The following is a 21860-nucleotide window of genomic DNA, read 5'->3' as shown; positions in this document are numbered from 1 at the left end:
AATTGGGCCCACAACACCCACCTCAACGCACTAGGAGAGGATTTTCCTCAAGTAACTTCTCCCCAACGGCCATCTCCCCACTACTCGGGCCTGATGGGATCCGAGGGGCCAGGCGGGCACCACGAGAAAGCAGAAGAAGTCAATCCCCCAGAGTTGGGTGCAGGTCAGGCCTCTGCCTCAGCAGTTATGTCACCTGGGCAAGCGAGCAGGTCACCTCGCAGGGCTCAGAATCCTTGTTTGGGAAATGGAGTTGATGATAAGAAAAACTACCTCTCAGAAGTGGGATTCAGGACCCAAAGAGTGTGCCACCTGTTTAAAGCTGCCCATCACACACCAGGTGCTCCAGAACGTGAACCTGACCCTCCTCTCCACCCCTGCATCAGCCACTGACCTTGGCGCTGTGACGTCAGAATGATGGTTCCAAGTTTTAAAACACCTTTCTGGCTTTTCCTGCCAACCAGCAATGTCCCCGACACTCCCAGGAACAGGGCTATGGCTGTGTTTACTGCGAAGCACCCTCAGCACCTGTGGGTGCAGAAACCCCTTTCTGGAGGTAAGTGGAGGGTTTCATGACCCATGGCTGAAACAGGGTGCTTGAGTCCTTATTTTTTAATCTTTACTCTTGTGCACAGTGCACAAGTTCTGTTTGGCTTATTTAGCCAATTTCATGGTAATTCACTAACAAAGTAGATGCTGTGGCTGTGAGCAGGTCCTGGAACCCAGTCCTCCCATCAGACACCGGGGACCACCAACCCAGCAACCGGGGACCAGCCGGCACCCAGAAACATCAGCAAACGAAGCTCAGCACGCAGGGAAACCACCATGATTGGGCCTGAGCTCCAGTGAGGTGCCCAACATTCTATTATAATCGGTACCACCTCAGCAATCATTTGCCCACCAAAACCATGAACTCAGAAATCTTGGCTCTCTTATCAATCAGATACAAGTACAATCCTTTCCTCTCACCTCCGCCAGAGACACAAGATAAAATGTCCGGCATTCTTCAGGAGAAGGGTGTCATGCAGATTAAAGTTCCTAGCAACCTGTCTATTGATGGAACAACTGGGCAGAATTTTAGTCTAGAATAATCACAAAAAAACTACCCTTGGCATTTTTCACTTAAAGTAATATTCATAGGATCGCATTTCCATTTTCTGTGTAATAAATCAAAGCGAGATACCATTGTTTCTAATTTATCTTTCAGACTGCTCTAGTGATATCTTTCCACTGCAATTATTTCTAATATTTCTTAAAAATCCTAAAATGAGCAGGTCCTGAATATTGAATGTGGTGGTACCTTCATCTCCTAAAACTTTATTTCAGGAGAGGTGCTTTCTTCATTTTGCAGTTTCTAAAGAAAATAATAAACAAATGGTGTCAAGCAAGCATTAACTGTCCACATTAAAATACTGACTTTGCTCCAACCCTGTCTTACAAAGAAAAACTTTTAACACTGAGACCATCAGGAGGCCTAGTGCACCAAGCAGATGAATTACATATCACAAGACAGAAATATTTTTTTTTCCTTTCTGCAAAGACATAGATCAGGATATTATGAGCCTAAAGAAAATAAATATCTGTGGTCTTGACCATTTTACCTGTTTATTCAGCAAAATGAATGCCCACATTTCTTCTTTCTCCAAGCATGTAGCCCACAGAACACAGCCAGCAAATAGCAACTGATTGGCTCATGGAAAACAGCTCTAATTGTAGGAAATTGTCATTAATTTGGACTCTGCTAGTTCAGAATTTGTGACACAGGCAGGCTTTGGCTTAAAAAAATATCTTTGTAATCTTCATGAGAAAAATGTGATTTAGTAGACAAGGCTTAGTCCAAAACAACCCCTGGGGACATGCGCGCCATGCTTTAGATCACATGCTATTTCTCAGCAAGTTTGGCACATTCATGTCCCTATAAATTCTTATTACATGCTAATTATAAACCTTATTAACCTCTTTTTAATTTTTATTATGAAACAGTATGGCTTCTTATAAGAAACCAGTTCCAAAGTATAAAAAATAAAACATGAAATTCCTTTCATTGTGCTTCCTGCATGGTGGCTGTGGGTCTCCACTGTCCCCTCCTGGTTTTAAGGAGTGGGTCCTGACGGGCATCTTCCTTCTGGCTGGATTCGAGCTGAGGTTGACGTGGAAGTGAAATGGCTGTTTTAAGATAAGCAGTCGTAATTTAGACCTTCCGATCGAAGTGGGGGCCAGGCACGCGTCCAAACAAGCTCTGTGGCTGTCTCCCTCACCGCAGTGACATCACGGGGTCCTGGCTTCTGTGGAAGGACAGGCTGTGTGTGCATTGCTGTGCTTCCTTCTCACTCCCTGAGGATGGCCATGTGCCTCTTGCCTGAAGGGCATCCAGACGCAGGAGCCTCCCAGGAGGGCGTCACTGGAGGGAGGGGCACTTAGGTTCAGTGGGGATCCCGGGCGAGAGGGATGCCTTTGCAGTGAGGTGGCAGAGGCCACCTGAGGGAGGGGGAGGCCCACGGCTGGAAGGGATGGAGACCTGCAGAGTCCTCAGTGGTCAGGAGGGTCCAAGTCCTGCTGTCACAAGAGATGTGGCCATGGTGACACCCAGAAGGTGGGGCTCCCATCGCCAGCAAAGGCTCACACACCTGAGCTTGGGAGGAGAGCTTCAAAGAACCCACCTTCAAGGGACCATGGCCCAGGCAGTGGGGTGTCTGCAGTGGCCAGTCAAGGTCAAGGTCAGGAGGTGGCTCCCCAGGGGTCTTGCAATCTGCACACTACACAAACACCCCCTCAGGGCTGATCTGGCATAAGTGTGGAGTCTCCACAGTGACACCAGTGACTCTCCCTCCGTGTGGGCTGTATTCCTCATGGTTCTCCAAAGAAACAGTACCACTGAGACATATAGAGAGAGACATGTTTATTACAGGGAATATGGCTTACATGATGAGGGGGGCTCTAAAGTCCCCAGACCTGCAGCGGCAAGCAGGTGGCCCAGGAGAGCCGGCGGTGTGGTTCCAAAGGCTAGCATCTGGGGCGCAGTCAGGCCGGACGCTTTCTGGTCGGGCAGGCCTCCCACTGCTTGAATGCGGCCCACCCACCATGGGGAGGGCCGTCTGCCCTCTGGGCCCACCCGTGTGCACGTTCACACACCCAGCAATGCTCTCACACACACACACACGAGAATCACGCTTGGCGCGTGCCTGGGCACACCATGGCCCATGACCAGCTCAGCACCTGTCTCCCATACAGGCTGTGCTACACCTTAGGCCCCCTCCTTCACTGGGTGGGACAGCTCTGTCACAGCAGCAGGCAGGCTGTGGGGTCGGCCGCCAGGTCCTCCCAGGTCATTGGATGTGGAATTACCCTGTCCCCCTGTGCCCACCTGGCTCCTTGTCCTCCAGTCTGTCCTTTGTGGAATCAACGTGCTGGGATCCGCTTCAGCTGGTATGAAGCAAACAGTAACAAAAACAGCCTCTCCTTAGCGAACCGCCGAGCCAACGGTGCAATGGGACTGTGTAGCCGGGGTGAGATACAACACCGGCAATAAGTCACTTGCTCCGAGTCCTACACACAACACAGGGCTGCCTGGGGAATCACTGCCTATTAATGATCACTATCGGCAGGGTGCGAACCAGCCCGATAAACGGCCAGCGGCTTCTCTTTAGTTTCCAGATGCTCTGCAGGCCCTGAGCAGGCCAGGAACGACAAGCTGAACAGAACATATGCCACCATGCCCTCCACCCACCGATGCCATCATTCTCCTATGCTATGCAGTGACCATTCCTAACAGACACGCTTACACCTGCCTGGCACTGGGCTTGGGAAGCAAAAGCAGACACTGTCTCTGAAGGGAATCGGGCCCACCCTGTGCCACCCCACGCTTGCCACAGGCACACCTGAGTGGTGAGGAGGCTGCAGTTCACAGGCCTGTGTATCTACTCGCATGTCCAGTGCACAGGCCACGGAGCTGAGCCAGAGACCCAGCCCCTCCCCACATGAAACAGGGGCTGGCATAGTGCAGCTCAAGCCTCCCTCAGCTCTGTGGGCACTGGGGTGCTGGGCAGAGCCCTCGCTTCTGTGTGGGGCGCCCTTCATCCAGACATGACCCTGATGGAGGGACCAACGCTGTCTCCTTGGGAAATACTGTTTCCTGCACAATGAAGATGAAGCGGTGGCCCAGCATCCTGTCAGGCCTGCCGGCTGTTGGAGCAAGTGTCACGCCGGCTGAGGAAGGCCCCCGAAGAGCCAGTGAGTCACCACGCTGGCGATGACCACCCTGACTGAGGAGGAGGGGTCCTAGCTAAAGTGGGCGCTTCAGCCAGACCAGTGTCCAGGGGCTCTTCAAGCACCCTGCTGTCCCTGGCAGAGCTGCACCCCCAGTGGGAGGAAGCCCATGGCCTGGTCCGCCGCTCCCTCCTGTCAGGGCCTGTGGGAGCTGGGGTGGGAGCCGGAAGGGGACGCCCCCCAGGTGGAAAGACCCACAGGCCAGGCGGTCATGCAGCCTGAGGGCACCTGACCTTGTCCACTCTGGGGGCTCTGCTTGGACTCCAGCCTCAGGGGGGCCCAGCACCTGGGCCCCCTGTGGGAAGCCAGTGCCCTTATGTCAGAATGCATCCAGACTGGGCCCACCCACCGAAGCCCCCCCCTCACGCTCTTGCACACAGATGCACACACGCACACACTCACACACACACTCATGCTTACACATGGGAAGTCGCATACACACACATATGCTCATGCATGCACACACATTCTCACACACACATGCACACATGTGCTCCCACACTCACATGTGCACACAAGCTCATGCTCACATGCTAACATGCATATACACACTCATGCTCACACATATACTTTTGCACACGAACATGCTCATGCACACATACCCATTCTCACACACTCATGTGTACACACATGTGCTCACACAGTCATAGGCACACACACACACATGCTCACTCTGTCACAGGTGCAGTGCCCCCACCCACATCCCACAATGCCATCACACACTCAGTCACATACACAGACTCACACACAAACTTACACATACACTAATTTACACTCACACTTACACACTCAGACATGCTCACACACACACCCCTCACATCTCAGTCATGCAAGCACACTCACAAATTCACATGCATACTCACACATATGCTTACACTCACACTCACCCAAATTGCACACACTGTCATGGTCATGTGCGCTAAGTGCTCACACTCACATGTCCATGTTCACACTCACACATGCTTTCTCACCCCAGGCTCGGCTCCAGACATGGCCCAGTAAGGAGCCCTTCCCTGGAGGCTGTGGTGGGTTCCAAGCTGCGGGGCTGAGCTGGGAAGGTGGGGACAGGGAGGTCCCCGTGAGCTGCCACCAGGGGCTCTGCCTCCGGGTCAGCCACCAGCTTGGGCATGGAGGGAAGGCGAGTGTGGGCCTCACCCAGGCCTGGATGCTTCGCCCGGGTTCACGGTGGGTACCTTCCAGGGTTCAGATCCTGTCTGCTGCATTCGCAGTTCAGGGGATTCCCGTAGATACCCCGAGCTCCACCACCACGGACCTGAAGCTCCCTCCCACGCCCTGCCCAGCACCACCTGGCCTGAGGTACCTGCAGTGGCCCCAGAAGTCAGGCACTCTGTGTGGCTGCCACCCTCCATGCCTGGCCAGCAGTGCCTCTTACCACGGGGGCCACCTCGTATCACCTGCCTCCCACCCCACCACCCTCAAGGGAGGGACTTCCTGTTCCCCCAGGGGTCCGCCACCACTGTCCCCTCCACCCCAGGTCTTCTCTTTCCTTTTCTTCCCTCCCTTTCTCTTTCCTTTCAGCCTCAAACAACAGAACTTCACCCTCTCACCACCCAGGCGCCAGCCATCTGAATGGAGGTGTGGGCACACCCCCACTGAGGCTCTGGGGGGCCCTCGGTCCTGCCTTCCCACTGCCGCCCGGGCAGCGTCTCCACGGCCTGAGGTGTTTAAAGTTCACTCATTCCATCTCGTCAGACCTCTCAGTAGCTCTGAAGGTCAGCAGCATGCCAGTTGTGACGGTGGTGGGCACCGTGACCTCCGGCATGACGCAGGCCCCCTGGGTCTGGACCTTCGCCTGGTTTTAGGGTGCAACATTGTCTCGGCCTTTGTGTGGGATGCCCTTCATCCAGAAACAACCTTAAAAAATTAAGTTTACCACTTAATTCAGGAGCGAGCAGCCCATTTTAACAAGACCACATGGCATCCGAGTGCTACAGTTATGTACCTTGCTACATTTGGGGGAGAAAAAGGAAAAAGCATACAGCCAACCATGATTTAACAGAACTGACATGCCATTTATTCCACTTTCTTCAAAACCCCGTGTTTGCAGCATCGACCTCATTAAAAAGCCTCTAAGCAGGATGAGGACCTGAGTCCTGTATATATTAATAAAATCATCGATTTTCTCTGAGCCAACTTTTCACTGGCATCAAGAAACCGAACAACACTGTGTGGAAACATTGCTCATGTCAATTTCCAATGTACCACTGTTAATATCCAATTTTGAGAGCACATCTTTTATTTGTAAAAGCAAATTGCTAGAAAAAGCAATTGCCACTGGCATTCTGTGTTTCTAGTTCTTGCACATATCTTCATGGAAAATTTATAGGGAATAGTTTCTAAATTTTTCCATTCCCTGTACAGTATAGGAGTTTATCATACATTTAGATACCTATGTGACTTGATTATTTTTTTTAATGACAACCCATATGAATTTAAAATGAGGTTATGTTAGGGAGCATAAATTAAGTAGCTTGCATTGGAGAATTAAAAATGAAAGGTACAAAGAGTCAGAAGCTATAGACCTACTAAAAAACACAAGCTTGGATCCCCTTTCATGTTTCATGCAGGTCCTTCTCAACCAACAGCCAAAGCTGTGAAGCCGTAACCTCACTAGATGGGCGAGTTAATACCAATGACTCTGGGAATTAAAGCCAGGAAATTAAGGGCATTTGCTGGAGCATTCAGGGAAACCAACTGTTCTCCGGAATGATTGATTGATAAGTCAGGTAATGTTAGCATCAAGTAGAGAGTGCCTGGACCAGTAAATAAAAGGCCGATACATTTTAAATACAACAGTTGCAAAGGGCACTAGGCAATCACTCTATTAAATAAATTGCTTGGTGCTGAATGCATTTGAAGCTCCCTGATATCTCTTTGTATGTGTATACAGTGTAGCCAAACAGAAAAAATGTGAGTAGAATAATAATGTGAGCAGGACTGAGATGACCCGTCAGGTCAAGCTGCTGATAATAATCGTTTGGCTGACAACGGATCATGAGGCTAAGCCATACGCTGGGTAACTAGAAGCATTAATAAAAACAAGGTAAAAATGTGTGAGTATAAAATATTGTCCAGACAGGCATTCAGAGTAATTAACCCATCAAGGATGAAGTTCAAGAAAATGTTTAGATCCCTCCTGACCTTCGGCCTGAAGCGTCAGCACAGGGGGCGGTCTGGCGGTGCAGGCGGCCTGCCGGCATGTTTTGTCTGGTTTTTTAATGCTTTTCACTTTCTTCTGTAATGATCTGCCAATACTGGAGACTTGGAAGAGTTCACATAAAAGTCTGATTCCTGGCTTTTCATGGAAAATTAAGATCTAACAGCACGATGGCCACCTCCCCTCGTAACCGGAAGGTGCCATCGCTACAGGGATGAAGGAAAAAGGGAGTTTCTCCCTCTCCCCCGCACATCTGGTGCGTCTCCCTGATTTACACACCCTGCCTGACCCCAGTGATGTTTGGCTTTGTCACACGGGAGTGTGGACTGTCCTCCTATTAGATGGTTCGATGTCGTTTGGTTCAGGGGTTGGGAAATACAGGCTACCCTGTCCCTCGGAAGTTTATATGCGGCGGTGGCCTGCTTTATGAATCACTGTAAAGATTATAGAGAGATTACAACAGTTTGTATGCTCCGTGCTGTACAGGCAGAAAATCAATTTCTCAATCTTCTAAAAAGCTCACAATGAGACTAGAATTTTACCTGAACCAAGTAAACAAAATTGTCCTCCAACTGGAATGGGGAAAAAAGTGTTGGAAGAAGGCTTTATCGTTCTATTTTCAACTCTCCTATTATTGCCTAAGTTTGACGGATTTTTCCAGGGATGGGATGGTTAGGGGGCAACTTCAGGATGAACCCTGCAGGAGCCATGTGTCGGGGTTTATAACAGAAGCTTTTTAAAATGTAAATCAACAGGGAAAGATCGAAGCCATGCATTTGGGAAGACATGATTTTTTTTTTTCTTGGCCATTTCTTTTCTGTGAAAAGTGCATCCTGACGCAGCATCTGCCCCTCAGCCGGGCTGTCTCATCACGGGGCCGGTGAGGCAATTGAGAATTGAGCAAGTGAACTTGGACTTACCAGGGTCACAATAACAAGCTTTCTGTCTCTCTGGCCACTGAACAGACGCTGCTGCAGGGAGTGAGGGGCCAGTCCCTTCCGTGGGAGGGTGAGCAGATAGAGGGGTCGAGGCGGCCTGGAGCCTGTCTCTGTTGCAAAGGGACCTCCCTCAGAGGGCTTGTCTATAGGTACGGGGAAAAAACTGGCTCCAGAGACTACCACTCAGAGATGATCTTTCCGGGTTATTGACGTGCAATGACGGGACGCGCCCTACTGATGTGCCGTCAGTCATGTTGAGCGGCATACACACCGTGCTTCACACAGTGCCTGGCACCCAGCCAAGAGGCTGCTGAGTTAACAATTAAGGGGTGAGGGGCTCAAATCTTGGCTTCCTCATTTATTGCCTGGGAAGGTTATTTGATTGCTAAGCCTCATCTACAAAATTAGAATAACTCCTACTTTGTAAGAATTCCATGAGGTAACATGAAGCTCAAGGCAAGCAAATCGCTGCTATTATTATTGCTATATGACTAATGTTTTGCTATGTCCCAACTTGCAGGAATTGACAGGGCGTGGCTCAATAGACAAACAAACTGGGTGGCACTGGCACTTGTACCAGTAACTGAGAACACTTCTTAAACATCCACTCAGGAGATGCGAGCCACGGAGGGCTGTGTCTACTGCCTGCCTCCCGCAGGAGCTGACTTGGAATGTCCAGGTGGGCGCAGGCCTGCAGGAGGGCCGTGAAACCCCATCCTTGTCCCCGTGCGCACCTACCACATGCTTAGGAGACACGGTGGCTGACGGCACATTCTCAGTAGATGTGCCCTTTGCTCCTGGTGGGTGAAGAATTTTATAATTTGTGCAGTATTGTAAACTTTTGTTTTCTTTACATAGACCCTGCCATTATGATCATTCCTACTGTCGAGGAAGGAAATATGGATTTAACCAAGTTGGTAAAGCCACTTGGGGATAATGTGTCCAGAACCTGGGTCTGTGCCAGGGGACAACGAAGGTGCATGTTTTTGTGGTAGTCCCCTTCGGGACACACAGCTGCCATGGTGCGAAGTCATCACGCCTATTTCAGGACATCAGCAGGCAGCCCGGCCACCACTGGAACCACTATCAGAGAGAGCTGTGGGGTTTTCTAGAACAAACCACAGGCCATCCATCGTAGGAATAACAAGTGCACCAAATAATCAGAATGTCAGGGGAGCTGTGGGAATGCCGAGCACTGGAGGGATGTGCTCGGCTTTGCTTGGAGCCAAAGGCACTGCTGGGAACTCGGAGGAGAGGGGGGGCTGTGGCTTTCCGTTTGGGACTCGAGGCATGTAGCATCCAGAAGAAAGCCGATTATTAAGTGACATATTAAATGACATGTTAAATGACACATCCATCTCATTAAATGACACACGCGCTCCTTTGAACCCCCCACCTGTACTTACTAAGTACACCAGACACCCGGAGAAGAGGGCGGCAAGCCCACAGGACTCTGTGTTGCAAACCCGACAGACACCCAACAGCCAGCCTGGCGTGCTCAGCGGGGCACAGGCGCCGAGGCTTCCTCTGGTCGTTTGGTACATGGGGTTTTCCTGTGTGTTGGAGCGGCCGAAGCCCATGTGATGAGTTGCTGTTTCTTCAGTGCGTCTGCAGGCAATGACCTCTCATTTGAACACTGATTTTCTCCTGATCAGCAAAGAGTGGCCTCAGTTTCTAGGTGAACAGCATCCTGCTCAGCTGACTGCACCGGGGTCCGTGCCCCTAAGCTCTCCAGCGCCTTCCCAGATTTTTAAAGGCAGACCATCTGCTTCAAGGCAGCGCAAAGGTATCGCCCTCATCTTATGGGGGCAGTCATCACACGTTAGCCGCTTCGGCGAGGGCAGAAACATTTTGAAAGCTGCCCAGTCTATCGTCCTCATTCTGCGTGTATGAAAAATGTTTAGAGGTTGTTACTCGTCAAGGGACAGCAAGCATTTCCTATCATTTTTCTGTTGCTTTAAGCCCTGCACCTTTCCTCCTTTTCCTCCGAAACAAAACTATCTACCATTTATTTTCCGAGAATAGAGAAGACGTCACTGCATTTGGTTCTCAGTCGATACAAAAAGATTGTCTAACTTACAGAGAGGGGCCCAATGTCTGCCAGTGGGACTTCCCTGTGGCGCTCTAGCTGTCCACCCAGATGGACACGTACAGTCCGCTCTCCGGGGTGGTGTGGGCGTCTTCAGAAGATGCATTTGGCCAAGCAGTTGTCATATCGACAGTGCAAGCTTTACCCCTGTCTGTGGATGTTTTTGCCCCGGTAAAGATCTGAACGTGCACATTACAGCATGGCTGTGCAGCAGACGGCAGAAACTGAACAGATGTGGAAGTACTCATGGTGTCTAGATAGCCAAACCTAAAATCCATGGGTTTTTTTTCTTTTTTTACTGCTTTATTTCTCCAAATCATTATTTTTTATTTTGCTTTCCCATTGGCTAGACAATTCTGTCTTCAGATCCATAGTAATTGCTTATTATTGGGTAAGTAGCGACAGGACAAAGGCATCAGAACAGCTTCTTTCCAAATAGCTTGAAGTCTCCTTGTCATGAAAATCTCAAACTCCATCACCGTAAAAACGTAAAATAAAAAGAGAGCTGGCGTATCCACCTGTGTCACCCTCCCATTATAACTTGTCATTTAAAGGGAGCACCATCAAGCTACGTGACTTGTGTCTGACAGTCATCCTGTGAAAGTTGAGCCCCTACCAGACAACTTGAATAAAGAATATCACTCCTATTAAGGCATCAAATTGTATCAAGAAACCCATGTGGTTCTTAGATGTCACTAACAGAACAAAGAGTGTGACTCAGCGGTTAAACAGAACCCACCCCTTAGTGACATCCACCAGGCAGCAGGGGGGACCCGGGGCGCACCTCTTCCCTCCCAGGTCAGGCCCCCCTGACTGTCAGACAAATACAATAGGAATTACTTAATTTAACACCATTTCAGTTCTAATTGAATTCCACTTTCTAAATCCTGAACCAATACATTACAACTGCTGCATGGGTCAAACAGAAGAGCCATCTCTTAGTGACCCCCCTGTGGGTTTAACGCAAACGCTGCCTGGAGAATGGTGACCCCCACAGCCCCGGAATACACTGACAGGACGATGGGTATTTAAACACGCCGAGCCTCATAGAGCAGATAAGGATTACAATCTGCATTTATAAAACCCAAAAGCAAGCACAGGAAACAGGTGCCAATTGTTTCCTTCCCGGTCACGAAAAAAAACAGAGCTGCAGAGTCAGGCGTGACAAGGGAGGAGAAGCTTGGAGCCACCAGGCACACCCTCCTCTCCTGTGCTGGCCAGTCCGCGCCCCACACAGCTTTCTGGGGACGGGCTTCAGAACACCATCTGATCAGCTGCTGGCCTGTCCTTATGCCTTCAGAGGCTTCCCTTTGCTCTACTACCAAGACTGAAAGAAACGGTGTGGGTGCTGTGGGCCTGCCTGGCCTTGTACCATGTCACCACTGCTTCCCGGGCAGTCTGTGATTTCCAGGCCCTCATATGCATGGATCCACTGTACCTCAGGACCTTTGTACCTGCTGTATTCTGCCTGTAAACCTCACACACACACACACACACACACACACACACACACACACACACACACACATCACAATTTGTAGTTACCTAATAATCTATATCATTATTCATTCAATGTTTGTCTCCTGGTAGGCAGTAAATTAGGGGCCTCGTCTGATTTGTTCACTATCTTAGCCCCAGAACATTTTGCCTGCACAGCCCATTCTCAGTAAGTTTCTGATTGAATAAAGGAGTGAATCAATCGATCAACTGGTGCCCCACTTTGCAAATTCTGTTGAGCCTAAACATAAATAGGACCTCCAGTCCCTGGCACCACAGCCTGGGTCCTGCTCCCTCAAAGCACCTCCGTCCCACATTCACCATCACACTGACCCACGACCTGCGAGGACCTTGTCTGCTTACCTGTCTGCTGGCCTGGCCCCCCACAGTGGTGATAAGCTCCCCAAGAGCAGGGCCTTGCCCCTGATGCTGAAGAAGCCCCAGTGAGGGTTTGCTCAGCACCTTTGTCTCAGCCTCCACTGAGTGCAGGACAGCTCTGCCTCCAGATACCAGAGCCTGCCAGAAGGACAAGACAAAGTCCCATTTCCAAGGGCTCATGTGCCCATTTTCTTCCCAGAGACTTTGCGAGTATTTGGGAAATGCTGCCGAACCACCAGTGAGCTGGGTTACAAAACCCGCACACGTGATTCAGACAGTCCATGGAAGACGTTCCTGCAGCTCCAAAAGTTCAGCTCAAAACACAAGCAAAATTCTAGACTATCCAGATGAAAATAATTTCCTCAAAATAAGAATAATGGTGAAATGAGCAAACCTGGAAGAGGGAAGACTCAGCACCTCAAGTCCCCAGATTTTCACCTCAAACCAGAGCCCAGGAAGGGACCTCCCACATTCCAAGCCCCAGCTTCCCCCAGGTCCTGCCTCCCCTGGCAACAGAGGGGTCATGAATCCTGGCGTAGAAACCCGACTGTTCATGTCCCGTGAACCAGGTGCTTGACGGGTGCTGCAAGCCCAGGGCTCCGGCACAGCCTGACACATGCAAGGCCCTCACCCACTGGGCAGCAAGCTCGCTGTTACCCTGGGTGTTGCCTTGGAGAACAGAGGGAAGGGCTTGGCTCCCGGGGGAGCACAGGGTCCTGGGCTTGTGAAGGTCACCAGCAAAACATGCAGACTTGGTCTTGTGCTTTGTTTGGTGGGTGTGAGCATGTCAGAGAGAGAGAAGAGGGAGAGAGAACAGAGGCAGAGAAAGAGAGGGACACAGAGAGACAAAGAGACAGATAGATACAGAGAGAGACAGAAGAGACGTGGTCCTAGTGATGGATGGAGAAGAGCAGCGTCCTTGGCCAATGAGCTATAATCCAAATGCGGGCAATACCAAGACCCCAGACAGCTGGCTATGCACACTTATATCTCAGAAGTTTGAGTCAAAGGTCAAGCACAGCCAGCAGGATCATGTACCACACAGACAAAACAGCCCCTGGCTGGGGGCCCGCACCTGTGAGCAGGGGCTGCAGAGGACGGGCCCTCTTGTGCGTGTACAGCTCCATCCACCGTCACTCTGGCACGTGGCGTGTGAGCACCTGTGTCCAATGGCGGAGCAGCTGTGGGGCCCTGGCTGACGGTGTGCACAGTGATTTGGAAACAGAATGCTTCCTGACAGCAGTAATTCCTACCGGTCCCTTTACAAATTGAGCTGCTTTATAAATGCATGCTATTGCCGCCCCTTCTATTCATGGGTCCCCTGGGATCTGTCCACCTGGCAGCTCGCCTAGACGACTGCCCTTTAGGGTGAGAGGGTCAACCACCCTGTTCTCTTAACGGAAATAGCGGGGCTGTCGGCCCTATTATTGGAGTGTGGTGTTGCCTGGGGCATGGGGACAAGAGTCCCCTCACTCGCTATTGATGAGAGAGTATGCCTATGGAACATTTTTTCATTGTTTTTTACCTGTTTTGTTAGATTTTTCTTAAATTTTGCAGGGCAGTTGGACAGTATCTTTTAGAAATGAAAGTGTGCATATGCACTAACCCCATTCCATTTGTAAATCTATCTTTAGAAATAACAGCACGAATGAACAAAGACACACATACATGAATAATTATCACAAATGGTAGTAGAAAACTGGAAACAACTTAAACATTTATCCAGAGTGGTCCGTTTACTCTGGGGAACGCATGCAATGGCATGGTCTGTTAGTATTTCCAGGCATCAATATTCTCACTTGCAAAATGAAGATAACAGCACCTGTCCTGTAGGCAAGGCATGTGTTGAATTACTTAATCAGAAACAGTGCTGAGCACATGATAAGGGCTATGGCCGTGTTGACAGTGAGTATGCACATTGCTTCTCTCTAGAACATGACCCCCTTTCCTGCGGTGAAGACTTCTGTTTACTCACTCACTCATTCATACGACCAGTGTTTACTGAGTTTCTACTGTAAGTCAGTGGCCAGGTCTCAGCTAGCTGCAGAGAACAAAGCAGAGCTCAGAGTCAGGGAGCAGGGAGAGGTGTGGCTGGACGAGCAGGGGCTGTGGGGCACATGGGGGATCCCCCCGGAAGCTGGCAGGAAACTCAACGGATGGGAAGCTAGCAAAGCCTGGCACCATGCAGATCCAGGACTCCACTTGAGAAAGAGCAGGCCGTGGAAGGGGCGTAAGAGATGGGGACAAAGCCAGGCTACAGGTGTTTACACGGCTCCAGGGAGAGGAGGGCAGAAGTTTGGGAAAGAAAGGCAGTAAATGGAGGAGCCAGGCAAGATCTGGAGGTGGACTGGATATGAGGTTGGGGGAGAAAGAAGCATCTGGGGGGGTTCCTAGATTTTGACCTTGAACTTCTGGGTGGATGGTGGAGCGGCTGGCTGGACTGTGGAGCTCTGGACAAATGAAGGCTGCGGGGGATGAGGATCCGGCCATTCCAAGGAAGAAAGAAGCTGGTGCTTCATGGATGTCCACCAAAGACTCTCCCCTAAGAAAACAAATGACCTTGAGACTTTTACTGCGTTATTCAAATGTTGATTATTTAATAGGAGCAACTATACAAGATAAAGAAAATGGTGGCTGCATAGGTCATCGCGTATGTGAAAGGGACAAAGCACAATTGCACATAATTGCCACCTCGAAGAAAACTTAGGTCAGGACTGCCGACTTTGTGACTCAACAGAAGTCATGGAACATGAATCTGAAAGCACGTCTGCCTGATTCCAGGCAGTACTGCCATTCTAAGGGTGCTTTGAAAGGTTCTCGAGAATTATTCTGTGGAGATTAAAAGACAGAAGTCTTGCGAGTAATGAAAAGCTGAGCTAACATCTTGCAGATTTCCAGTGCGAGATGCGACTGGTAGGTGTTCACAAACCGTGGCAGACACTCTGACAGTTTCTTAGAAGATGCACCAGCCAGATAGTCAGATAAGATCAAGCTTCTACAATGGAACTTTTGTATGCTGAAAGAATGAAATACAATTCAAGCAGAGTGGAGTGGAAGACTTCAGACTTCGCTCCAGTGACGGGGAGACTGGGGAAGAGACTGGGGAAGATTATTGCTTCCCCCTATTCTGGAAGGAAGGAGCTAGACACACTGCAAGCCACTGGCTTTACTTGAACTCTTCAATGAACTTAGGTTGCAGAGCACACAAAAACCCAAACCTGGAGAGAGACAGATGCTCGCGGGGGGAAAGGAGACCCCAGCACTGGCTTACACAGGGCAATTGTTGCCTGGCAGCACAGACACTCACAAGAATCTTCACCTATAAGCTGTTAACTAATTGATAGAGGCCAAGTGTGGACAAACATGAGAGTGTAAGGTGTGTGAGCCGGGGTTGGCACCCTCTTACCAACCCACCAGGTATTGTGCGTGTCGTGTAACAGTGAAATACATGATAACAATGGCAAGAAGGGTGGGAGGGGCAGGTTAGGAGCATACTGTTGTAAGCCCCGTACACTACAAATGAAATGGTTTGATGTTATTTGAAGGTGAACTTGATTTTTTAAGTGTATATTATAAATCCTAGTTTAAAAATTAAGAGGTATAAATAATGAACAGAAGAAATAAAAATGTAATTATAAAATGGTCAGTTAAACCTAGAGAAGGCAGAAATAGGGGAAAGTTTTTAAAAAATGAAACAGATAGAAAACAGCTAATGAAATGGTAGGTATTAAGCCAATTAAATCAATAAATATTTTAAATGTGAATGGTCTAAATACAACAGGTAAAAGACAGAGATTATCAATTTGGTTAAGAACAAAAGGGAAACCCACCTCTACACCATCGAGAAGGAATCAATTTTTGATATAAAGACTTAGATGTATTAAAAGTAAAAGGATGGCAAATGACATGCCAGGCAAACACAAACCAGTAGGAAGCTGGAGCAGCTACATTAATTTTATGCCAGGAAGAATTTAAAATGGGGAATATTATCAGAGATAAGGAGGAATATTACATAGTGACAAAGGGTCAATTTCCAAGGAGAGATAAGGCTTTAAATGTAAACCAACACCACAGCTTCAAAATACTTGAAAAAAAAACTGATTGATCTGAAAGGAGACAGAAAAATCTACAATTATAGCCAGAGACTTCAACACTTCTCTCTCAGTAACGAGCAGGTAAGTCTCCATTAGGGTATGAGAACCGAACACCACCGCCAACGGTTTCGACTTGATTGACAGTCATAGAACATTTCCACCCAACAGGAGAGAAACCACTTTCTTCTAGAGTGTAAATGTAATATTCACCAGGAGAGACAATATTCTACAGCATAAAACAAATCTTAATTAATTTAAAAGAATAAAAAATTGTAAAGTATATTCTCAGAGACTGAATTAAACTAGAAACCAGTAACGGGAATATATCTGGAGAAATCTCTAGATATATGGAAATTAAATAAATATTTCTCAACAAGACATGGATTTAAAAAAAGAAATTCTCCAGGGAAGTTAAAACATTCTAAACTTAATGACAACAAAAATACAACATATCAAAATGTGTGGAATGCAGGTAAAGCAGAGTTTAAAGGGCAATTTGTAATATTACATGCTTATATTTCTAAGAAGATTTCAAATTAATAACCTAAGCTTCCATTTTGAGAAATTAGAGAAGAAATATCAGTTAACTCCAAAGGAAGCATTATGAAGGAAATAAAAAAAACCTGATGACGGAAATTGATAAAATTGAAAAATAGAAAAACAATAGAGAAAATCAAAGAAATCAAAAGCTGGCCCTTACAAAAGGTAGGTAAACTTTATAGCTCTCTAGGCAGGCAAACTAAGAAAAAAGAGTGAATCACAAATTATCAATATGAGGAATGAAAGAGGGGTCATCTGGTCACCTGCCAATCCCCAGGTATTAAGGATAATCAGGACATATTATAAATAATGTCACGCTAGTAAATTCAGCAACTTTGATGAGATGCACGAATTCCTTGAAAGACACCAACTACCAAGACTTAGGGAGAAATAGATCGGGAATAGTCTCACATGTAGCAAAGAAAGTAAATTAGTTAAAAAACCTTCCACAAAAGAAACCTCCAGGTCCGTATCACTTCACTGCAAATTCTATGAAACATGAGACCCAGAAATAATACTGAGCCTGCATAGTATCTTCTAAAACTAAAGGAAAAGCAGACACTTTTCAATTTTTTTTGAAGCCAACACCGAAGATATTACCAACACCAAAGATATTACCAATAAAAGGAAAAAAGGAGAAAAGAAAACTGCAGACCACTATCCCTCACAAGCACAGAGGCAAAAATTCTCAAAAAAATAAAGCATTTTGAATCCAGCAACAGTGAAGAAAGATAACACATCATGATTAACTGGGCTTCACCCAGGAACGCGGGGCTGGTTCAACAGTCAGAAGTACAGTGGTGTAATTCACCCTGTTAACAACATGAATAAGAAAAAAAAGATCATTTTAATGATGTAGAAAAAAACTTATTCGGACAAAATTCAACACTGATTCCTAATGAACTGTGTCAACGAACTAGAAAACAGAAGAAAACATCTTTGCGCGAATAAAGGGCATCTCCAAAAAATGAACTTAGAGCTGACAACAACCCTGACAGTGAGAGACTTGATGCTCCTTCCTAGGACCGGGGGCTGTCCCTGCAGCATGTCCCCCGACACCACCCTGGGAGGCCTGCAGGGAAACTGGGGAAGCCACAGACTGAGGAGCTAAGGGGCACGCAGTTTAAGAAGGAACAAAGAAAACTGTCTTCGTTTACAGATGATGTGGTTCTTAGAAAATCAGAGCGAACCCACCAAGAAGTTTCCAGAACTAACGTGAGTTTAACAAGGTCCCCGCCCTCCGGCCACATGTGGCCTCCTCTGGGCCTCACAGAGCCAAGCTTGCTTCCAGCCAGGACTGAACGGAAATGGTCCCCAGCCACACACCTGTTCACACACACACTCACACTCATGTGCACACAAACACACAGACACACTCACAGATTCACACTTGTGCCTACACGGCACACACTACTTGCACATACCCATGCACACTCAGTCACACACCCACACAGACACACCCACCCACACACTGACTGACACACACATTCACACACTGAAAGCCCCTCCCCGCCTCCCGTGTGGCTGTCCCCACTTATATTTCTTACCGGCACCCATGCGTACCACCAGCACGTGGGTCTCGTCTGCTATGTCCTCATCCATGTCCTGGGCTGCCCCGCGGCCCCAGCCCTGGGGTCACTTGGCGGTGGCTCTGTCTGCCATCGTTGAACAGCACAGGCTTGGGAGGGCAGGGAGCAGGGACAGAGGAGGAGGCCCGTCTGGGCTGCCAGTGTGCCGCCCCTCTGACCAAGTCCCTTGCCGGCCACTCCCACACTCAGGACCTAGCAGGACATCTCGTTAAGATGAAACTCCACAACTTTGATTAAATGGGCAGAATATGCCTCTGCCTTCCCACAAGTTACCATCTGAGTAACTAGCCAACGCAGGTCCTGCTCACAAGCCAAGAATGTTTCCATGGTGACCTGGTAATCAACTGCTTGGAAGGTACGCAGGATAGGCCAGCACTCGCCAGAATCTGGCACCGCTGGGAATCCTGCCTGCCCAGCGCCGCTCGTTCTGGAACATTAACTGCATGTTCAGGTTGTGGGAAAGGAGCCTGGCTCCCTTTTAACCTGGGGGCACTGCCACCCCCGCAGGGGGATGTCATCAACCCCCTCCTCCATCACCTGGAAGACACTCTGGGACCCCGGGTCCCCCGAGAGCTTATCAGTAGCCTCAGATCTGCTGGGAGAAGCTGGGCAGAGACCCAGAGACGGGATGGGGGTGGGGGGCCCATTTCTGCGCTTCCATCACTGTTGGCTGGACTCTAGAAATGACCCCACCCCCTCTAACACACTGGGGAAAGCAGCCTGAGTGCCCTGCTGAAGGCTGCAGACAGAGGTGTTGTTTTTCATATCGTAGATTCTTAGATGGGTGTTTCTTGCCAACATTTTGAAATTCATTGTTTAGCTTCTTTATGCTTAAAGCGAAACACTGAACAAGAGACAGGGAGAGCATATTGTTGAGACAATGGCAATAAATTCTTAATGGATATAATTACCTGTGGCCTGAAAAGGGATCTGCACACAATTAATACTGAAATTTGGCAAGTGCACAAGGAGAGAAAGACACAATTTATCAAGTAAGGACATTTTGGAGATGTGTCATTTTGTCCCACCGTGTGTACCGTCTCTGAATGGGAAACAGACCCCCACTGCTGATCACAGGGGAGACCCTGGTGTATACAAATCGCATTGCTGATGCCCACCTTTCTCCCACCAGTTCTGCGATGCTGGAAAGAATTCTGAAGGTGCTGCTGGGAGTGTGTGAGGCCAGCCCCGAGGCACGGGCACCGAGATAAGGAGATGCAGTTCTCTGCAAGATCCGGCACAGACTGTTTTTATCTGGAGAGAAATCTGGGCTGATTTCTAGCATGCTGACCCAGTGAGCTAACACAGAACAAGCAGTGGGCACAGGTCAGAGACCCCAGCCAGGTGCGAGCAAACACTCTGAGTTCCGTACACTCTGGGGAAGCTGCTGGGGCCAGTCAGGGAGCCTGCGGCCAGGAAGGTGGCTCAGGGTCAGACCGCCTCCTCCGTCCCTCAACAGTCACTGCCTTGCTTTGAATCTTAGCAAGTTTCGTGGTATTTCTGAGCCCTGACTGCCTCTCTGGAGCACAGATAAGCTCCTCCTGGGTTGACGGTCAAATGAGATTAGCAAAATGCCGGGCATCTCACAGGTGAGGATCAGCCCCAATTCTCATGGTGGCGCTTGGTGCCCAGATGCTCAGGTCATGTCAAGCATTCCAGCCCTTCTGGAATGAAGCCAAAATACAAGTAATAGTTCATCCTCCATCAAAACCATATGCATTCACTGGGATTTAACTTTCCACTGCCCAATTTAAAAGACATGCCCGGCAACTCAGAGCACCTGGGCTCCTGCGAGGAGCTGGAGGGACACACAGGTGTCCATGGAAAAGCTCAACGCTTATACGTGGACTTGAAACCTTTAGGGAAATTTGTTTTTTGAAGTCAGTTGTCTCATCAGAAGGGTGGAGAGGGAACTCACAGCCTGCCAGCTCTGGGCTCCTTCCCGGGAGAGTGGGCAGGGCTGTGCCCCCAGCAGAGGGCCCGCCTGTCTCAGCGTGTGCAGACCTGCAGCTCATCCTGCCCTCCTAGCTGCCCCTGCAGCTTATTCCCCGAGGCAACAACGGCCCCTCCCCCATTAAAAACAGCTGTTTTCATTTCTGACTGACTCTTTTTTTGAGCTAATCCTCTAGAATCAAGTTGCTTGAAGGGTGATTGTTCCTGACAAACATCTTGTGTTCTTCCTCTGGCAGCTGTGGTTATTCAGTCGCTGGGACACCATCTAGTCACTGGCATATTTATTTCTTAACTTGTTTCCCTCCTTTTGTGGTGGTTATGGGTTGTTTGGTCCTCTTAGTTTTGGAGGGTTGTGTTCTTGAGATTTTGGGGGAGAGCTTTTCCTTCTTTATTGTAGTCTTAATATATAGTATAAGAACATTTGGTTTTTAAATGGAACTGTTTTAAAATTAAATATCTCAATAAATTAAAAAATCCTAAGAATTTGACACGAGTCCATTAACTAACAAAATCTATGTTTCAAGAAAACCTGGTCAGTCTCCGGTGTTCAAAGATGACCTTTAAAAATTCAGGAACCACGAGTCAGTTACATGGCGTCCCCTGTGGGAAATAGATTTCATACTCATGTACATATTTAATGCATCACCTAAAATGTCTAGGAGGTAACTACTGTTCTCCTGAAGTTGTCTAGGGACAGTGTGGAGAAAGTGAAGGTTCCTGTGGCCAGGATTCTCACCTGGCCCTGGTCGGCTGGCCCACTGCACACATGTGGGCAATGCCTTATTACCGACTCTATAAAGAGCTCCGCCCAGGGCTCTGGGCTGCACGGCTGCAGGAGAGCAGAGGCTGGAATGGTGGCAGCGCTGAGGACAGAGACTGAGACGGCTGCGGGGATGGGGAGGCCCTGGAGGCAGAGACTGGCCTGCTGCACGCAGACTCGCTCTGAGTGGACGGGGTTCTAGCGCTTGACCTGCCACCGCGGGAATGGAGGTGGGTATAAACCCTTTCACCCCAACAATGCTCCATTTTCATTTTTCGGTCTCACCAAATCAAGATTAAACTTGCCTAGGGCTAAAACCCGCTGTCGAGACAGACAGGAGCCCCGTAGCCTCCCATGAGCCACTCCAGAGCCTCCCTCTGGTCTTCTGACTTGTTTGCATCCTTGCAGGGGCACAGCTCCGTCTGGAGGGAAGGGCCACCTGCAAAACGCTGAACCCCACTCTCAGCAGGTGAGGGGCCCGGGGCTTAGTAAGCAGTACCTGTATGGAAAGAGGGTGTTGCACGGGGTCTGGAGGTGCTGCAGAAGCAAGGGAAGGGAAAGACGGGCAGAGGAAAGGGGTG

This window comes from Manis javanica, chromosome 5 (genome assembly GCF_040802235.1).
Source record: "Manis javanica isolate MJ-LG chromosome 5, MJ_LKY, whole genome shotgun sequence".
Classification (NCBI taxonomy): Eukaryota; Metazoa; Chordata; class Mammalia; order Pholidota; family Manidae; genus Manis; species Manis javanica.
This window is presented reverse-complemented; position numbering follows the sequence as displayed.